This window comes from Vulpes vulpes, chromosome 7 (genome assembly GCF_048418805.1).
Source record: "Vulpes vulpes isolate BD-2025 chromosome 7, VulVul3, whole genome shotgun sequence".
NCBI lineage: Eukaryota > Metazoa > Chordata > Mammalia > Carnivora > Canidae > Vulpes > Vulpes vulpes.
Genome location: NC_132786.1, coordinates 101628455 through 101642417, shown reverse-complemented (window position 1 = coordinate 101642417; position 13963 = coordinate 101628455). Strand labels below are relative to the sequence as shown.

Sequence of the window (13963 nt, the reverse complement as noted above, 5' to 3'; positions counted from 1 at the left end):
AGCTATATTGCTAGGTAGTGATGCTGTGGTGATGGTAATTCAAGAAATACTTATAATACCACAAATTATGACGGTAACTACCACGCAGAGATGGTCAGGCTATACACCTCACAACACTGTCTCATCTAATCCTCCGGTGAGATAGTGCTCTAAATCTTCCCATTTCCCAGATGAGGAAACTGAGCCACGGAAACCTTCATTTACCCAACGTGACAATGCCATTCAGTTCCAGAGCTGAGATTCTCACTGAGGTCTCTGATATCTGTTTATATTCTCCCCCAACACTGCTGGTCTGTAGGTCTCTGGTCCTTTGACCTCACTGTGACCCAGCTTCTTCAGGAGAACATTCCAGAAGCAGAGTGAGGGGCTGTGAACAGTGTGCAGAGCCCCGTGAACTACCTCATGGACCTCATCCACTTTGTCCTTGTCATACTAGCCCCACGGCCTCAGCCGTGCTGGTCTCCATCTCCTTGGCATGCCGGTCTCCATCTCCATACTGTTTGTAACCATGGGGCACATGCCATATATATTTTTTAATGCGAGAAAGTATAAGATTACAAATGGCTCTGCTCAGAAGATAGCAAAGAAGGGCACTTTAATCTGAGAGGTAGGCAGCACCCCTGACTGCTCAGAGCTCCAGTAACACTGGCCCCATCTCACATTGTGTGCAGTGATAATTCCACATTGCTACTGGGCACCTGCCTTGTCCTGCTGCTACGTCTCATAGCAACTGCACTCAATGCATCTCTGCAGTGATGGGTAGTTTGAGAGAGCTGTTGCTCATGGGGTGCCCATTAGCTGAACTCAGATTCAGACTTAAAGGGGATTGTTTTACTTTGCCAACAGAGTAATTCAATGTTCTCAGGTTTTAATTGTTCCTTGAATTATAAAATTAGAATCTTTTGGTCAATGTTAAATTTAGAGAGGGTGGAGCATGGTCAGTGATGTTTGGTCTCAATTCCTTGGATATGTATTTTTGTCTTACAGGTGGATTGAGAATGTTCTTGTGATGTGTTAAGGGCTCCTTGAGAAGCCTGAAGCTATTTATCACAGAAATAGATCATTATAACAATTTTGGGGTGGTTTTTGGACTCTTATGGCCTGGCTAGGGACCTGACAATCCCTTAGCAGATTTGGGGCAAGTTCTGCCTTGGTGATCAAGCTAAGACTTCCAGTTTGACCACCTCTGGTTAAGAAAACCACAATTTTGGGGGCACTTGGGTAGCGAAGGTGGTTGGATGTCTGACTCTTGGTTTTGCCTTAGGCCATGATCTCATGGGTTGTGTGATTGAGCCCCATGTCCAGCTCAGAGCTCAGCACATGGAGTCAGCTTAAGACTCTCTCCTCACCCCCCGCCCCCAACTGGCGTATACACATACACTGTCTCTCTAAAATAAATAAATCTTAAGAAAATAAAGAAAACCACAAGTTTGTGATGAGCAAATTTTGAGTTTCTGGCCACTTAAAATCAATGCTAAAACTATATTTTGAGAGGCTTAGAAGAAAATCCATATACATATAGTTCCTTGCTTAAAATAATTACTATTTTGTAAGTGCTGTGATAAATAAGTTCACAAAGAAGTGAAAACAATGAAGCTAGTGAACAAGCGCCTGCAGGCCTCAAAATCCAGAGAAACTTTCTGTGCATGGGAAAGTCACATTTTAGGATTGGCCTGAGCATAATCAGTAGCACCTTAGGTTGGCATTGTTGGGCATGTCATTTTCTAAGATATTTTCTTAACCTCTGCACTATTAGCATTTTAGTTTAGATAATTCTTTTTTTGTGGGGGCTGTCCTGTGCATTATAGGATATTTTGCAGCATCTCTGGCCTCTGCTCACAAGATGCCAGTAATATCCCTCAGCACCCAATTGTGAGAATCAAAGGATGTTCAGACAATACAAAGGTCCCCAAGGAGGACAAAATTGTCTCCTACCCCAGCCCCTCTAAAGAATCACTGCTTAAGAGAAATGTGAAAACCAAGGGAAGAACCCACTACTTTCTGTTAAAAGACAAAATGATGAACCTCAACTCTATCGTCAGCTGATCTTTGACAAATCAGGAAACAATATCCAAGAGAAAAAAAAAGTCTCTTCAACAAATGGTGTTGGGAAAATTGAACAGCAACATGCGAAAGAATGAAACTGGACCATTTCCTTATACCACACACAAAAATAAACTAAAAAAATGGATGAAAGACCTAAATGTCTTTCAGGAGACAGGAATCCATCAAAATCCTACAGGAGAACACAGGCAGTAACTTCTGTGACCTTAGCCGTAGCAACTTCTTGTGAGACACATCTCCAGAGGCAAGGGAAACAAAGGCAAAAATGAACTATTGGTACTTCATCAGGATAAAAAGTTTTTGTACAGCAAAGGGAAAAAAACTAAAAAGGAACCTACAGAATAGATTTGCAAATGTCTTATCAGATAAAGGGCTAATATCCAAAATCTATAAAGAACTTATCAAACTTAACATCCAAAAACCCAAAAAAATCTAATCAAGAAATGGGCAGAAGACATGAACAGACATTTCTCCAAGGAACACCTACAAACGGCCAGCAGACACATGAAAAAATGCTCCTCATCACTTGGCATCAGGGAAATATAAACCAAAACCACAATGAGATACCACCTCACACCAGTCAGAATGGCTAAAATTAACAACTCAGGAAACAACAGGTGTTGGTGAGGATTCAGGGAAAGGGAAACCCTCTTGTACTATTGGTGGGAATGCAAACTGGTGCAGCCACTCTGGAAAACAGTATGGAAGGTCCTCAAGAAGTTGAAAATAGAACTGCCCTATGACCCAGCAAATGCACTACTACATATTTACACAAACGATACAAAAATGCTGATTTGAAGGGGCATGTGCACCCAATGTTTGTAGCAGCATTATCAATAATAGCCAAACTATGGTGAGAGTCCAAATGTCCATCGACTGATGAATGGATAAAGACAATGTGGTATATTGGGACTCCTGGGTGGCTCAGTGGTTGAGTGTTTGCCTTTGGCTCGGGTGTGATCCTGGGGCTCTGGGATTGAGTCCCAAATCGGGCTCCCAAAGCAGGCTCCTAGGAGCCTGCTTCTCCCTCTGCCTATGTCTCTGCCTCCTTCTGTGTCTTTCATGAATAAATAAACACATCTTTAAAAAAAAGACAGTGTGGTATATATTTATAATGGAATATTACTCAGTGATAAAAAGAATGAATTCTTGCCATTTGTAACAATGTGGATGGAACTAGAGGGTATTATGCTAAGTATAAGTCAGAGAAAGACAAATATATTATTTCAATCATATGTGGAATTTAAGAAACAAAACATGAAATTAGGGCAAGGGTAGGAGAAATAAGATAAAAACAGAGAGGGAGACAAACTTAAGAAATGGTGAACCCTAGGAAACAAACTGAAGGTTGCTGGAGGGGAGGTGGTGGGGGGATGGGGTAACTGGGTGATGGGCATTAAGGAGGACACATGATGTAATGAGCAGTGGGTGTTGTATGCAACTGATGAATCACTAAATTCACCCCAGTAACTAATAATACACTATATGTTAACTAAACTTAATTTAAATAAATAATTCTTTAAAAAGACAAAATGATAAAGTCATTATTAGTAATAGTAAGGAAACTACCAAAGGGGATTTTACACAGACCAGCTTTTTAGACCTAAGTGAAATGAGGGAAAGGGAGAATTTTGTGGAACATTTTGCCTAACATAAGATAGTCTTTAAAAAATTGTATTTTATGTAAGTTCTGGTAATAGTTAAGGTGTCACTTCCCTCAGTCTTTCCCTTTCCATCAAACATGAAAGACACATTGCCATGGACACACACACACACACACACACACTCCGAGACTAAGGAGAATCAGAACTGTTCTTCATATGGATTCTTCACTAAGGAGGCTATATTTTGACAAGATGTAGTACACCAAGTCCTTGGGCCCTTTATTATTCTAATGAACACACAAGTACTTGCACATAGTCTTAGGACAAAAGAGTATTTAATAAATACATCCTTAAGCCTTTTATTTATGATGCCCACAAGTGCTAGCTTGAGGGTAGAATTACATCAAGTCTTCTAGGTGGCATGGACTCTATACTTCTGCTCCCTGCCTGGAAAGAAGAGCTGCTTACCTGTAAATTCTGTATTGGGAGTGCCAATTTTACTATTGCCTTTCTTCCAGATCCTATAGTAGGATGGCAACCCCTTTTTCTCCGTGGGACTCTGGAAACACTAACTGCATGTCCCCATGAATATTTTGATTCTTGTTTTAGACTAGGACTACCTGACAGAAATATGATGCAAATAGCATTTCCATAATTTTCATAATATAGTTTATTTAACCCAGTATACAAAATATTATAATTAACTTATAGTCAATTTAAAATTGAGATTTTTTTTGCATTCTCTGTTTATATGAATTCTTCCAAAGCTGATGGTTTTTTATGCCTGAGAGCATGTCAGTTTGGCATAGCCAGGTTTCAAGTGCTCAAGTGACATGTGGTCAGTGCCTACTGCATTTAAGAGTGCAGTTTGGACCCTATGATGATTCCCAAAGTTCCACATATTTCTCTATCACAGAAGGTCTATAAATGATACCATGTGTTCCATTCTGCATGGGGGTAACATGCCAGGGCATTTGTCCAGCTGGAAAATCAATGGTATTAGGCTCTGATCCATCAACTGCACTGTTCTGCTCTGCTCTTAGAAACAGATCATTGTAACATATATCAAACTGATTTGACTGGATTTTATCTCTTTATCTCTGAAACTGATTGATGTGGAGCAGTCCTTCTGGAAATGCAAATGGCAACCGAGGAAGAGTACAAGGAATTAGCCCCTTGCAGTGTAGATAAGCTCCACGAGGGGGCCCTCTAGTCACAGTTGTAGTCTGCGCTAAATCAGAATTTTATAAGATTGGAATCAGGACTCTTGCTCATGAATATGCAGTAGATTTTGGAAAGGCAAACTTTATGAGTACAAAATAAAAATAAGCCTTTCCAACACATATCTAGCTGTCTATTTACACAATCTCAACATGGCTTTTTTTTTCCTCCAGAGGTGTTATCCCTTTGGTTTGACAATGAGCTGGGGTCACCAGTGACTGACCTCACTATTCTGAGTCAAATTCGTTAGTCTCCTTGATCTCTAAATCCTTGTTTAGTTATGCGGACACCTTTTCTTTTCTTTTCTTTTTTTTTAATTAATTTTTATTGGTGTTCAATTTACCAACATACAGAAAAACACCCAGTGCTCATCCCGTCAAGTGTCCACCTCAGTGCCCGTCACCCATTCCCCTCCAACACCCGCCCTCCTCCCCTTCCACCTTTTCTGTTCTACTTTTCCCTTCAAGGTACTTGAGATCTTGAAGGGAAGAAAAACATCTTTTCATTTTGGTTCCAGGGAGCTTAGAATGCAAATGGCCCCACTTCCTCCTCCTCCATTTTAAGTTTATATTCAAGTGCCTAATGACAAATTTGCCAATTGGCTCTTTCCTCCAGCTCCTAGGAGGCTCAGAGCCAAATTGGCAGGAGCCTAATGCATGAGGTCTAATGGCTTGGTTTTATAATCCTGCTCTCTTCTTGCTGGGCTTTTATCCCCTCTTCTAATTATTGTATTGTTTGCTGTTTGTTTAGAAGCCCTAAATCATTCCAGGAATGTGGTAGTGATGTGTGTTGTGTAAAAATAGATATAACAGCCTCTTCAGAGTTTGTCCTAACAATTGGATCTTTCAGATATTGACTCAGATACGAAGTTATTCCTTATAACAGAAGTTGACTGGGGCATATTCTAACTGGCTTCATCTTACATAGTGATATGTAGAAGTCACATTGTGCAAACACCATAAAGGCAGGAATCATCTATCACAGGATTTCACACACAAGAGAAGCAGTGACTATTTGCCAGATTATGAAAATATTTAAGGTTTTAGAAACCTCAAAAATACTTAGTTTGGAATATTCACTTGAACTACAGAGATTTGCTTGCTTTTAAGAACAAGAAACTACTTGTAGTCAGAGCTTAAGAGTACTGTAGAGTGCCTACGTCAAAAACGGGATATGCCCATTCTTGAAATCCAATTACGTGACTCAATCTACCTGAACCAACATAAGCAACAGCATTCCCATGATACTGGGCATGTCACATCTGGGGAAGATAGTGACTGGAATTCTTACGTTCAGTTACATTACCATTAGCATAAAGTTATATCCTTATTACTTTTTCTTTTATAGGATTAAAGATTCTCTTCAAGCCCAACCTCCTCCTTGGAATTAATAAACCCTTTGAGAACTTTTCACTCAACTCCAAAGTTTCTTCACTTCTCAGGGCACTTGAGCACAAAATGGCTGGTAGTTGAATAGTCCTATTGGCATAGTCCCACTCTCGCTTTAGCTCTGCTCAGCATGCAGGCATGTGCTGTGCCAAGGAGGGCGAGCTGACTCTGCAGAACTGTGGGACGGCTCCAACTCCTAATCCCATCTTCCTTGCTGTATGCTAGATTTATTTAACCAAGGTGTTGGGCAACTGTATTGCTATCATAGAGGGAAGGGGATGGGAGACAGAAGAGAATGTATCAAACCTGGAAGCACACAGGCATCTAAAGGGTATTGCTTGGGCCTGCAGGCGAGATGGCATCACAGCCCTCAGTACACATGGTGGAGGGGGGGGCAGGTCTCCACAGGCTCTGTGGTTACAACTACTTATTACCTACAGTGAAGAACAATGACTCACAACCAATACTTGGCCCATCCTTCCTTTCAAAAGCATCCTTGAATATCCCTTGAGGAAAAGGGAGAGTTTAGACTCTTCAGGAGTAAACCATGTGGCTTATGCATCACACTTTGAGATCCAACCCAAGCCCAATTACTCAGCAGCTAAAGCCTCACTTCATTTCCCACATTCCCAGCCTAGTCAGGGTCAGTCAAGGCGATTCTCAATTTTCTTAGAATGGGACACTGACAGTGTAGAAACAAAGCTATAAGAAACCCAAAGTAGTGCCAACCAAAGCTACAGGGCATAGAAACGTTAATAGAAATTTCATACTCCTTACTCTGCCATCCTGTGGCCACTAGAAGGGACTGTCCAGAGATTGGGTGAAGTGCCTGACTGCTGACTTAAGATGCAGCTGTTAAAACAAGGAAGGGACACCTGTGTGGCTCAGTGGTTGAGTGTTGGCCTTCAGCTCAAGGCGTGATCCGGGGGTCCCAGCATCACGTCCCACACTGGGCTCCCCACAGGGAGCCTGCTTCTCCCTCTGCCTATGTCTCTGCTTCTGTGTCTCTCATGAATAAATAAAATCTTAAAAAAAAAAAACCTTTAAAACTAAAAAAAGACAACAAGGAATATGTTAGTGCCTGAAAGATTCATAAGGAGAAATTTTATAACCTTGATGGGTAGTTAACATAAACCTTTGATTCTGTTTCTCAGGTATTTATTACATGCACAAGTCATTTAGGTGACTTATATCCCCAAAATGATTTTGATGTTTTTGCCACTTTTAACATCTCAGGAAATCATTCAAGTGCTGATCCAAAACTGTCTTGCCAGAGATTTCATTGGAAAGGTTATTAAAATACCAGGAAAGTTTTAAAAGTCACAATTTATTGAAGTGTAATTTACATGTGGCAAAACTCACTCCCAAATTTGACAAATCACTACCATAGACAAGATATGGAACATTTCCTCAAAGCTCCCTCATGCCCCTTTGTAACCAACCCTTCGCTGATCTTTGAGAATCCACTGATTCTGTCAAAAGGATCAAAATTTAATCATTAAAATGATCTATTATGGAAAAATCTATAAGCATATAAAACCAAATTTTTAAAAGGATACTTTGAAACACATCTTCAGGACAAATCAAAAGAATAAGATTTCAGTTGTAGAATAGCTTGTCTGGTTCTTATGCCAATCTTCAGGCTGGGGCTGGTTGGTTGGTAGAAAGACTACTTTAAATAATAAACTATATTCTACAAAATTCTCTATGGGGGCAGGTAGGGATAGGTTTTTAGAGATAATTGTCATCACAAAATTCACCCCTGCTACTACCACAAGAGGGACATGGAAAGCAAAAGCTTCTATGTATCAATTACATGTTCAAATACACTTTTTTCTACTTGAAAAGCTTCTTTCAAGCACCCCAATTGTCTTTCAAGCACCAGCCCTGTAAGAGAAGTAACACAGCAGGCAGTTAGATCAGCAAGTACCAAATAAGATGTGCTGTTAAGAAAATAAACAAGTTTCTAGACCATGTTTACAAAAGCGATGCAAATTAAGTAAACAGAATTCCCTAACATACTATGTATTGTCAACTCAGGGCTCACAGCTCAGATTTAGCAACGTTCTGACATAAAGGTGAATGTTTAACCAAATCCTATCTTACCAAAGCTAACAGTTCACCTCAGCCTTCTGGAAGACTCCAATGCAAAATGGCCACCATTGGAAAAAGATCCTTCGAAAGATTGTCAATTACTTAAAAATCCATTTAAAAAATAACCTTTTCTTGACATAATTAAGTATTACCTGTTTTCTAGAGGCTTTCCTCCTTCCTATTTAAAACATACTTCCTAAAGGGAGGAGGGATGTGACCTTGTAATCAATTCCTATCACATTGGCCTCAGGTAAATCCTTAAACACCATCAGAGAAGCATATCCAATCAGATTAGATTTCTCATCCTCGGCCAAGAATTCCATTCAGCTCTTTAATAATTCAAGCCAAAATTCCCTCCATTTGGTCCATACCTGAACTTCATCAGCATCTTGAACTGGACTGAGCCTGAGAAAGGTGAGAAGAACAACGTTAAGAATTATGTCGCTTTTTATGGTTTGGGTTTTTGTTTGTTTTGTAGAGTGTCTTTTATTGTGATTATCTAGTAGCTACCCCCCGATGAATAAAAAGCTCCCTGTGAATAGAGTTCCTGTAAAAAGGCTACTTTCTCCAAAACGTCCTCACTCGGGGAATCTCCTTGGTAACTTTCCGCAGGGAGTAAAATGAGCAGTGAATTAAGCTCCTATCCTCTGGGATTCCATAGAATATAATGTCCCCAGCCAGGATCTTTCCAACTTGATCTCTTTGTTACATTAGCATGGAATAGTAGCATTTTTTTTTTTTTTTGGAATAGTAGCAATTTTAGAAAAAAAAGTAACTACTATTGGCAACAGTTTGTACCTAGGAAACACTGTCACAAACTCTAAACAGATTTAAAAACCAAAAGAAGCCTGGAACTTGTTTACCCAGAGCAGAGCTAGCAAGTTGAGAACAGTCCCCGCTCCTGTTCAGTTTCCATAATCCTTAAATAGACTCTGGCTCAAGCTGCGGCTTCCTTGTCATGCTGTCTGGCTCTCTCCGCCCATGTTTCTGTCTCAGAGGGAAATGTTGAAACAGTTGGGCCCCAGAGGGATCCCCCACACATAAAGCAGTTGTAAAACAGCCTGACCATGGTGCTTCCCGGTGTCATAGTGGGAGTCACCAGATTGAGGGACTCCAAGCAGGGAAAATTGGCCATGGGCTTTGGGCTCAAACACACGGCTGCTAAAGGGGTGCCTACAGCACAGTTTGCAACGCTACTTTTTTTTCCTTTAAAGATTTTATTTATTTATTTGTTTATTTATTTATGAGAGAGAGAGAGAGAGGCAGAGGGAGAAGCAGGATCCCGGGTCTCCAGGATCACACCCCGGGGTGAAGGCAGCGCCAAACCGCTGGGCCATCGGGGCTGCCCTTTTTTCCTCTTTAAAAGCATGATAAAATGGATGTCCCACTCAATGTCCTAATCAGTAAAATTAGGTATTTTCTAGCAAGTGAAAAGGTCTCCAATAACGGTAGGCCAAACCTGTAAAGCCCCCCAGCCTCACATCTCAAGAGGAGATTACTTCGTGATGCCTAGGAGATCCACTCCCAGTGCAGGTCTTTGCAAGTTTTACTAAATTCGGAGAATGACCCTTTCTGCGGCAAGGTGAGCCGGCGTCTCCGTGGACACAGATCAGAACCCCAGTGGTTCAGATTTCTTTCCCCAGGACAGAAACCAAGACGAGCCTCAGGCCCTGAAAATGCTGGAAGCGAGGGTCCTGTGCTGCACAAGGCACCTCCCGAAAAGGTGGGTGGTGCGCGGGGGGGGGGGGGGGGTGCTGCAGGCTCCCTCCCGAGGGCTCCCAGCGGCCTGCGGCTCCCGCAGAGACTCACCCCGGAACTTTTAAAAAAGCCCAAGTAGGGGATCCCTGGGTGGCGCAGCGGTTTGGCGCCGCCTTCAGCCCAGGGTGTGATCGTGGGGACCCAGGATCGAGTCCCACCCACGTCAGGTTCCCTGCATGGAGCCTGCTTCTCCCTCTGCCTGGGTCTCTGCCCCTCTCTCTCTCTCTATATGTATCTCTATCATAAATAAATAAATAAATAAACAAACAAACAAACAAATAAATCTTAAGAAAAAAACAAGTACCCTGCGCAGTGGCGGCGGAAAGGCGTGGGCGTGGGTGGCCGAGCCCGCGAGATGCCCGCGAAACGCCCCGCCTGCTGCTGGCTCCGCACCGAACCTTCCAGCGCTGCGACCCACCGCCTCGCTCTGTCCACACCCGCGGGGTCGGGGTCGGGGTCGGGGTCGCCTCGGCAGGTGGGAGCCCGGCTCCGCGCCCCCCTCCGCTCCCCCTTTTCGTTGAAACAGGCGGCTGAGCTCCCTGGGGCCCGCGGGCCTTGGGCGTCGGGGCCAGCTGCACGGGCGGGGCGGGGCGGGGCGGGTGCTTCCCGGGGTCCGGGGCTCCCCGGCTCCTCTGCGGGGCTCGGGGGCCCCGGGCTGAGGCTGGGGCGCGCGCCGGGCCTCCCCCGGTGGGTGCCCCCCGAGACCCCCGGCCACGTGGCCCGTCCCGGCGTCGAGCCGGGCGGGAGACACTTACCGGGTCGCGCGCCGGGGCGGAAGAGCGAGCGCGCGGGAGGGACCAAGTTTAAAAGAGGCCTGGGCGGCCCGGCGGCCGGGGGCGACCTCCCGCGAGGTCCCCGAGCGCCCCTCCCGGCCGGGACCCGCCCCGGGGCTCTCGCTCGCCCCCTGGCGGCAGCCCGCGGCCCCGCGCCGCCCGACGCCTCTGCGAGCGGCGTCCGGTGACCTGGCGGCGGGTTAGCGGAGGCTCCGGGCGCCGACACCGCGGGGTCTGTCCCCACCCCGCCCCCCGCCCCCCGCGGCCCCCCTTCCCGCCTTCCCGCAGGGCGGTCCGCAGGCGCCGGAGCGCTGCCGCCCGCCCTGAAGCCCCCAGCCCCGGGCTGACACCTGCAGCCTTAGTCGGCTTTGGGATTTTGAGATGCGGGGCTCCCTGGAAACTGGGGCCTCGAAACGGGGACACTTGAGATTAGCTTGGTTGGAGGGACTGACTACTTTATTATTTTTTAAGATTTTATTCATTTACTCATGAGCGACACACAGAGAGAGGCAGAGACACAGGCGGAGGGAGAAGCAGGCTCCATGCACCGGGAGCCCGACGTGGGATTCGATCCCGGGTCTCCAGGATCACACCCTGGGCCGAAGGCAGGCGCCAAACCTGAGCCACCCAGGGATCCCCTATTATATATATGATTTTTATTTATTTATTCATGAGAGACACAGAGAGAGGCAGAGACAGAGGCTAAGGGAGAAGCAGGCTCCCTGCGAGGAGAGCCTGACGTGGGACTCCATCCTGGGACTTGATCCCGGGACTCTCGGGATCATGCCCGGAGGCGAAGGCAGATGCTCAACCACTGAGCCACCCAGGCGTCCCTACTTTATATTTTTATTTAAGATTTTATTTATTTATTTATTCATTCATTCATTCATTCATTCATTCATTCATGAGACACACACACACACACAGAGGCAGAGACACAGGCAGAGGGAGAAGCAGGCTCCACGCAGGGAGCCCGACGTGGGACTCGATCCGGGGACCCCAGGATCACACCCCGGGCTGCAGGTGGCACCAAACCGCTGCGCCACCGGAGCTGCCCCCCTCTGTTTTATTTTTTAAAAATTTTTATTTAGTTATCTGAAAGGGGGAGGGAGAGAGAACGCATGGGGGAAGGGGAGGAGCAAAGGGAGAAGCAGACTCCTCGCTGAGCTGGGGGATTCATCTGAGGACCCTGAGATTTAAGACCTGAGCCTAAGGCAGAGGTTTAACTGATTGAGACAGCCAGGTGGCCCTGGAGGGACTGCTTAGTGTGACAAGTGTTTTCTGAGTGCTGACTGTGCCAGGCAATGAATGAGTGGAGCCAGGGGTGTAAAGTGGAGTGAGAAACTGCGCCTGCCCTGAAGGAACATAAACAGACTTTCACCTGCTGACAAAAGCCCACACACTGTGCCAGGGGCACGGCAGGAACCACTGAGCCAAGCCTGCTAAGGGGTCTGGGAAGGCTCCTTGGAGGAGGGGTACAGAGAGTGAGTCTAGCAATGCCAGCAGGAAGGGGGCTGCGCATCATACATAGGAGAGGTAAAAATCAGAGGTCAAGAGATTTAAGGAATCCTAGAGTAGAAGGGACTGTATAGATGAGCCAGAATTTTCTCTGGTGGAGTAAAGCCAGCCTTAGGGTGTTCTCCAAAAGCAGAGTTGTCCTGAAGTTGAAATACGAGCTCCATTAGGATTTTGTTTTCTTCTCTACCGGGTCCCTAGGACATAGCATTGTGGAGGCCGAGAAAAATCAAGGCCATTCCACCTCAAGTTTAGCATTAGCACGAGTACAGCCATCTTAGGCCCCTGTGAGTAAGAGCCGAGCTTTACAGGGAAAACTGCAGAATGTCCTCAATGTCCTCGGCAGAGAATCCCATATCAGAAAGACAGCAGAGCCCACCCCCGTGGTAGAAAGTCCCATATTAGAATGAGAACAGAGCTCAATGCCCTTGAAAGCCCCATATCAGAATGTAAACAGTACTTGAGAAATTCCTCCGCCCCTTCTGAGAATCCCCTAGACCAGCCTATAAAAAACCCAGCTGTAACCCACTTCGGGGTCCAAGTCCCTGCTCCGCTGTGTCGGGTATACTTGGACCCAAGCTCGAGCTTGCTAATAAACCCTGTGCGCTTGCATCGGTGTCGGCTCCTTGGTGGTTTCTCGGATTCGCAATCTTGGGCACAACAAGCATGCTGCCTGGAATGTGTTTGGCTAAGGGGGAAATGACTCCAGGAAAAGATACCATTTATCCCCAAAAGTAATTGCGTATTCACGGTGGCAGTGATGGGATCTTACCCCAGGCTGTAACTTTCCTGGGTCACCTTGACTGTGAATTTATCCCTGCATTCCCAGTACATGGCCTGGAGGCTTGGTGCCCTATAAGGACTTGATAAAACCTGCTGGATTTCCTTCCTTGGCCTGCTTTTTACACATACTTGGTAGAGAAGGCATCCTGGGCCTCCGGAGGTGTGGGGCATTTCTCTGGCTAGTTTTGCTGCTGCTAGAGAGAAACCTTATCACCCACCCATCCTTTATCTGGATAATGCCTCAAGCCTCTGCCCCACTGCTTCATTCCCTTTCAGAAAAGGAAATTCGATGAAATCCAATGGTAACGTTAATTTTGAGAGCATGCCAGCCAGGGAAGGCATGTTGGCTTTCATTTTCCACCTGCCACCTCCTCTCAATAGAAAAGGCTAAGATTCTTCTCATCAGGGAGGGGGAACAGGGGGTAAGAAGTGACCACTTGGAAGCCATTGAGGGTTTTCTTGGTTCAGTATACAGCCCGCTGGGTACATTGTAAGTGTCATTACCTTTACCTCTGTGCTTTTCTGATAGTCCTAACAAAATGAAATGTAGCATTTCTTGTTAACCGTATGATAGCATGATCCTGCATTTTACTCAAAATTTTTGGCACCTAAGTACATCATGGTGGGTAACATCTAGTGGTTTATCTTCCTCAAAGAAAAGCAAATCCATTGAAGGCTATAAACTGAGAGTTTGTGTTCTTTTTCTTCCCTCACTGCCCAGGATCTGTGCAAGGCAATTGTGACTCAAGGTCTGGATTGGGAT

The 13963-nt window shown here is 45.3% G+C and overlaps 1 non-coding gene across 1 annotated transcript; it reads right to left on the bottom strand.

Moving 5' to 3' along the window:
• Window positions 1-8612: 8612 nt before the first annotated feature.
• Window positions 8613-8684, bottom strand: LOC112915916 (small nucleolar RNA SNORD93). The gene has a single exon (XR_003234203.1). It is a non-coding gene; the product is annotated as a small nucleolar RNA SNORD93 (small nucleolar RNA).
• Window positions 8685-13963: the final 5279 nt, after the last annotated feature.